The 7,608-nt window shown below is 39.4% G+C and overlaps 1 non-coding gene across 1 annotated transcript; it reads right to left on the bottom strand.

Annotated features, from left to right (window-relative positions):
- Nucleotides 1-323: 323 nt before the first annotated feature.
- Nucleotides 324-492, bottom strand: LOC132537761 (U1 spliceosomal RNA). Its single transcript, XR_009549214.1, has one exon. It is a non-coding gene; the product is annotated as a U1 spliceosomal RNA (small nuclear RNA).
- Nucleotides 493-7,608: the final 7,116 nt, after the last annotated feature.

The following is a 7,608-nucleotide window of genomic DNA, read 5'->3' as shown; positions in this document are numbered from 1 at the left end:
ATGTACAATTTACACATTTCCTACTTATATGGGAAAGCAAATAAATTACTCAGTTATACATTATCTATATTTAAAACAACATTAATTCCACTATATTCCTTCCTGAAAGATTAAAAGATGATCATTTAAATCCAACTGCATTATTTCAACACAAATTTTTACATTTTTTAGCTTAGTAGATGATGAGACAACAGAGATTTCTTTAAAAATATATACTAGTGATTTAATATTAATTTAAAAGATTGTAATTCCATATAGTTCCCACTACCAGAGTACTGTGTCCCATCTCCCTCCATTAGAAACTCCCCTATTCTTTTTTTTCAGGGGAGAGTGCAGATGCAGTTGCCCACTACCACAAATTATGCTGTCAAGTTTCCCACATTTGGGGAAATCACAGGGGTCAGCATATCTGGAGTGCAATAGATAAGCCTCGCCCTGGGAATGCTACCTTTGTGATCATGGTACCTAAAAGTCCTCCTTAAGCATGAGTAATTTCAGAAAAGAAAAAAAAGCTAGATATCAGAGAAAACAAAGAAAAAAAAAGTTGAATAGTGGCACTGCAATACTTTAAGTCCATAATATGAGTAAATGCTAATGGCTTAAATTCAGTCATTAAAAGGCCCAGAGAAGGAAGATGAAACAGAAAATGTAACCCAATCATATGCTGTCTGCAAGAATCTTACCTGACCCAACAATACAAACACAGACTCATAATGAAAGAATGGAAAACTATAAAAACTCATAGATCACAGAAGAAGGCAGGAACAGCTAGTCTCATCTCTGACACAATAGACTTTAAAATAAATAAAGTAATTAAAGATAGGTATGGACATTACTTACTGATCAGAGGATCAACTAACCAAAAAGATTTACCAATTATTAATATCTATGCACCCATTGAGGGCTCATCTAAATACAGCAAACACTTACTGAAAGAGCTACAAAAATACATCACTAGGAATACAGTAATAGCGACTTCAACAACCTACTCTCACACTTAGACAGATTATATAAGCAAGTAAGCAACAAAGAAACAATAGAATTAGTTGAAGAGATGGACAGAATAGACCTCCTGGATATATTCAGAGTTCTTCACCCCAGGAAATTGGAATACACATTATTTTAAATCCACAAGGCAAATCCTAAAGTATAGACCACATGTTAGGTCACAAAGACATTATAAATGAATTCAAAAGCATTGACATTATCCCAAGCATCTTCTCAGACTACAGTGGAGTAAAGCTAACACTCAACAACAAACAGAAAATTAGTAAAAGTCACAAAATTTGGAAACCCACAACATACTGCTCAACAGCTGCATAGTCAAAGAGAAACTCAAGCAAAAAATTAAATGTCCCTAGAATTAAATGAGAATGAAGACATAAGCTATCAAAGTATTTGAGACATAGCTAAGGCAGTACTTTGAGTGAAACTCATAGCTATACAAACATACATTAGAGAACAAGAAAAAGCTCAAGTAAATGATGTAATTACATGCCTTAAAGACTTAGAAGAAGACAAATAAAGGAACCCTAAAGCAACCAGAAGGACTTAAATCACTAAAATTAGGGCAGAGATGAACAACATCAAAAATAAAAGAACCATAAAAATGATCAATGAGGCCAAATGTTGGTTATTTGAAAAATTAAATAAAATTAACTTAGCTTTAGTCAGACTCATGAAAAAATTAAGGAGAAGAATTAAGTAAATAGAATTGTAAATGATAGGGGAGATATCACAACAGACACCACAAAAGGCAAAAAAATAATGTGAAGCTTCTATGAACAACTAACTATATGTCACCAAGCTAGAGAATCTGGAAGAAATGGAAGAATTCCAAGAAACATACCCTTCTGAAACTTAACCAGGAAGAACTACAGACCTTAAATGGACCAATCACAGACAAAGAAATAGAAACAGTTATTAAGGATCTTCCCAGGGATCAGGTGGTGGTGCATCTGGTTGAGCACATGTTACAATGCTCAAAAACCCAGGTTCGAGGCCCCGGTCTCCACCTTCAGGGAGAAAGCTTTGCAAGTGGTGAAGCAGGGCTTCAGGTGTCTCTCAGTTTCTCTCCCTTATCTATCACCCCTTCCCTCTCGATTTCTGGCTGTCTCTATCTAATAAATAAATAAGGATAATAAAAAAATTAAAGAATCTTCCCAACAATAAAAGTCCAGGACTATATGGTTTTTAAAAATTATTTCTACAAGACATTCAGGAAACAGTTAATACCTTTACTTTTACAGCTCTTCCAAAAGTTTAAAGACACAGGAATAATTCCCTTCCACCTTCTATGAAGCCAACATCACCCTGATACTAAAAGTAGATAGGGATACAACAACAACAACAAAAAGGAAAATTCATACCAATATCTCAGGTTTACATGTAGCCATAAGCTAGGGGTATTATATAATTCAAAATAATAGTATTCAATAGTCCTTGAGGATTAGACTTAGACATGACAAACCTGGAATCCTAGTTGTAGTGTCTAAAGAAATAACCATAAATTCTCTAATCAGACTTAGACAAAAAGAGTACAAAAGATGGAAGGGCAAGAGACAGGCTTACTTAGTAATGTTATATTTCAGTAAATATAACATTATTTCACCATCTTGGGCCCTAGTCAGGGAATCCTTGGATTCACACATAAATATGATGGGCCTAAACCTCTAATGGATCCCTCTCTTCACCACCACTGGTAACTTTTCTCAGGAATGTAATCACAAGCTTCTTGTGGGCCCTTTCAAGACCTTGCCCTCACCATAGGGAAGCTATGGTAGGGACTGCCCCAATCTCCAAAGGAAGGCTGGGGTATCTCACCCTGCCAGTCAAAGAAGACTGGTCCTGAAGTGAATACTGGGAAAACTGGGTTGAAACATGCAGAAGCATGAAACTGAACCACTTTATGTCATCAGAAACAAGTCAGCTCCAAAATGGTCAGGGACCTGGATGGTAGACCAGAAACTATCAAATACTTAGAGAAAAATATTGGTGGAACACTTTCCCATCTAAACCTCAAGGGAATATTTGATGACACAAATCTAATTTCAAGGAGGACTACATAAAATTGAAAAGCTTCTGCACAGCAAAAAGAAAAAAAAATTATCCAAATGAAGAGACCCCTCAACAGAATGAGAGAAGATCTTTACATGACATACATCAGACAAGAGATTTAATAACCAAATATATAAAGAGCTCACCAAACTTAGTAACAAAAAAGCAAATGACCCAATACAAAAGTGGGGGAGAGGATTTGAACAGTATACTAATTCATATTAACCTATAGCCCTATAAATCACTATTTAATCAATATGCAAGGGGGAAATAGATTGAATGTTTCAACTTTTTGATGTATAGACTCCAGTTCTGAGTATATATTCCTTCAATCTAAGCACTTAAGGCTTCAAATTGGTAACCTGATTGATTTTTAAAAAATGGGCAGAGGAAATGAACAAAACATTCACCACAGAGGAGATCCAAAAGGCTAACAAACATATGAAAAACCGCTCTAGGTCACTGATTGTCAGAGAAATGCAAATTAAGACAACACTAAGATACCACCTCACTCCTGTAAGAATGGCATACATCAAAAAGGACAGCAGCAACAAATGCTGGAGAGGATGTGGGGACAGAGGAACCCTTTTACATTGCTGGTGGGAATGTAAATTGGTACAGCCTCTGTGGAGAGCAGTCTGGAAAACTCTCAGAAGGCTACACATGGACCTTCCATATGACCCAGTAATTCCTCTCCTGGAGTTATAGCCCAAGGACTCCATAACACCCAACCAAAAAGAGGTGTGTACTCCTATGTTCATAGAAGCAACCCAGGTGCCCAACAACAGATGAGTGGCTGAGAAAGCTGTGGTATATATACACAATGGAATACTATGCAGCTATCAAGAACAATGAACCCACCTTCTCTGACCCATCTTGGACAGAGCTAGAAGGAATTATGTTAAGTGAGCTAAGTCAGAAAGATAAAGATGAGTATGGGATGATCCCACTCATCAACAGAAGCTGACTAAGAAGATTTGAAAGGGAAACTAAAAGCAGGACCTGATCAAATTACAGCAGGAACCTCACATCTTCACTATAGAGCCCCTACTTCCCCCAGTCCTGGAACCCTTGGATAGGGCCCACTTTCCCGTGTGCATCTCCCAATCCAAACCAAATAATATTGCATCCGCCGATCACAACCTAACCAAAGCAACGATTGCCACCTCAACATGCTTCACCTCAGACTGTATCCAGAGACTTCACGTGTGGAATGACAACCCTTCAACTTCATTACTCGGGTGAGACCTTTCCTTTTATAGTACACTCTAATTTCATCTCAGGTAGTTCACTTTCTAACAAAGTCCCATAATCTAGATATACACCAGTTTCTGTGAGAGAGAGCTTATGTGCACACGTATCCATAAACTACTGCAAAATATATACCTGAAAGCAGAAGTACACTAGAGTTTGCAGTGAGTACCTCCCTAACACTTCCTCTCCACTATTCCAAGCTTGGGATCCATGATTGCTCAACAAATTGTTTGGCTTCATATGTTAACTCTCTTTTCAATCACCAGGTTCCAGATGCCACCAGGATGCTGGCTAGGCTTCCCTGGATTGAAGACCCCAACAATGTGTCCTGGAGCTCAGCTTCCCCAGAGACACACCTTACTAGGGAAAGAGAGAGGCAGACTGGGAGTATGGACCGACCAGTCAACGCCCATGTTCAGCGGGGAAGCAATTACAGAAGCCAGACCTTCTACCTTCTGCAACCCTCAACGACCCTGGGTCCATGCTCCCAGAGGGCTAGAGAATGGGAAAGCTACCATGGGAGGGGGTGGGTTATGGGGATTGGGTGGTGGGAATTGTGTGGAGTTGTACCCCTCCTACCTTATGTTTTTGTTCATTAATCCTTTCTTAAATAAAAAATTTTAAAAAAATTTGTTTTATTTATTTATTTATTTATTATTGTATAGAGACACAAAGAAACTGAGAGGGGTGGAGTAGATAGAGAGGGAAAGAGACATAGAGATACTTGCTGTCCTTCTTCAGCACTCATGAAGCTTCCCCTCTGCAAGTGGGTAGCAGGGGTTTGAACCTGGATCTTTGCACACTATAATGTGAGCACTTAACTAGGCATGTCACCACCTGGCCCTGTTTACTGGATTTTAACAGTGGGCCTAAATTGTTAATACATTTCTTTCATTCTTTCTTTTTTTTTCTTTTTCCTTTCTTTCTCTTTTTTCTTTTCCTTTCTCTCTTTCTTTCTTCCTTCTTTTTTTTTTTTCACAAAATTACATCTCAATAGGGGTTTACATTCCTATCATTCAAGCATCAGAGTTCTGAATCTTCAGTCTCCCCATAGCAAGCCACCACAGTTCACCCAAGGTTGTACACATGGACAAACCATCATTTGTACAAGTATCTGTCAACATTTATACATAGTTGCCACCTTTTTTTATTCAGTCCTCTCTCCCTTCCAAGTCACTCATGACAACTAACTACCTCCATATGCCTCTCTCCTTTTCCTTCTCTCTCTCTGGGTATTGATGGAGCTGGAGTTCAGAGCCCTTTTATCTTCTTCCTCCTATCATTTCTCCCCAACTGGGAGTATGGATCGAGTTTGCTTTGGGGGAGCAGAAGGCAAGAGTTCTGGCTTCTGTAATGGCTTCTCCACTGGATGTAGGCATTGGAAGGTCAATCCATACTTCAGCCTGCTTTTATCTTTCCCTAGTGGACTGGAGCCCTCGAGATGTGAAAGTTTAGGACACATTATTAAGGTCATCTGCTCAGAGAAGTCAGGATGGAATCATGTTAGCATCTGTAGCTTGGTGTCTGTAAGGTGACGTGACCTAAATTGAAACAAAATGGTTAATGAACAGGAACCAAAAAAGTAGGATTAGAGCAGAAGAAATTAGGGATCTCGGGGTGTAATAAAGCTAGGAAGTCTGTTCTAGGTTTGTTCCTGGGGGCACGTAATTATGGTAGTTTTGCTTGAGTTTGGTAGCTAGCCTGAATTTGGATAAGAATATTGTCTGAGAGAATGGTATCAGAGTAGAGAAAACAGAGAGTTGGATTAGGGCAGTGAATATCTCCCATTCTTGAAAAAAAATATTTGAATAAAATTAACTATTTACCTCTAGCCACCTGACCCAAGGCCTATACATCTAATTAGCATCAAAGTCTGTGTAACCTCTAAGTTCCTATTGGTCTGAACTCCCAGCTCATAGTCACAACTAGGGACATTGCTGGTTGCACTTATTTCAGGACCAGTCTTCCCTGAGTGGCAGGGCAGGATACCCCAGTCTCCTTTTTGAAGATTGGGGCTATCCCTATAGTTACTACTTTATGGTGAGAGCAAGGTCCTGAGAGGTCCCACAAAATGATGTGCCTGTTGGAAGTGACCAGTGATAGTGAAAAGAAGGATCTATTATATATATATTCCCTTTTGTTGCCCTTGTTTTATTATTGTAGTTATTATTGTTGTTGTCGTTGTTGGATAGGACAGAGAGAAATGGAGAGAGGGAGGGGAAGACAGAGAGGAGGAGAGAAAGATAGACACCTGCAGACCTGCTTCACCGCCTGTGGAGCGACTCCCCTGCAGGTGGGGAGTCAGGGTTCGAACCGGGATCCTTATGCCAGTCCTTGTGCTTTGCGCCACCTGCGCTTAGCCCGCTGCACTACAGCCTGACTCCCGAAAAGAAGGATCTATTAGAGGTCTAGGCCATCATGTGTGTATGGGAATCCCAGGATTCCCTACCTAGGGCTCCAGATAATTAGATGGTGTGATTTGACCAAAAGGGCCATTATTAAGTAGGCTGGTCTCTTGCCCTTATCCAACTTTTGTAATCCTTTCTTTATATGATCACCTTAGATTTTCTCCTAGATGTTTAAACATGGAGCATCATTTGTTGAACCCAACCAGAATTAGGTTTTTTGAACCTGTCTTCTTTTTGTCTTTCTGCTAGGCTTCCCAGCTAATTTAGTCTAAATCCAATTAGAGAATTTATGTAGACTTCTTTAAGCACTTCAATTAATATTATTGTTGCTACAACTCAGACTGGAGGTGATATTTCAGCTGGCAGACTCTAGGACTGGTACCACCTGCTTCCAAGTAGGTATGGACTTTTAGCCCCAGGAATCTCTCCTCAGTCCCTTTGTCCATCAGCCATATATGTTTGCACTTGCCTGTGGCTTTGTAGGTTCCTGGAGTGATCTTAGTAGTAACTTGTTGCGTTCTCAGGTCACTTCAACTATTATTGAGCACTTTAACTTTGAGTTATATAATTTCCCCTTGCTTATGGATACATGTACACTTGTACCCAGTACCCTTAGCCCTATATTATATATGGCATCTGTTACTTAGTTAAATGATGTGCCATCAAACATGGATGTAGGTAGTCCCACGTGTTAGGAAATGTCTCATCAGATTTGAATAGTTGTGAGGTTCACTTCTCAGGCTTGATATCTCTGGTTACAGTCCTCAGTTGGATTTAAGTAGCAGCATAATGTGGGGTGGCAAGAACAGTAGTTATTTGGTTGAAGTTGACAAAGGTGATATGGCGGTCAGGAAGTATGGGAATGATCTTAGAGGTACCAAGACTAGGA

The sequence above is a fragment of the Erinaceus europaeus genome, chromosome 3 (assembly GCF_950295315.1).
Source record: "Erinaceus europaeus chromosome 3, mEriEur2.1, whole genome shotgun sequence".
Taxonomy (NCBI): Eukaryota; Metazoa; Chordata; class Mammalia; order Eulipotyphla; family Erinaceidae; genus Erinaceus; species Erinaceus europaeus.
The sequence above is the reverse complement of the archived record's forward strand: the minus strand, read 5'-3'. Positions and strand labels throughout refer to the sequence as shown.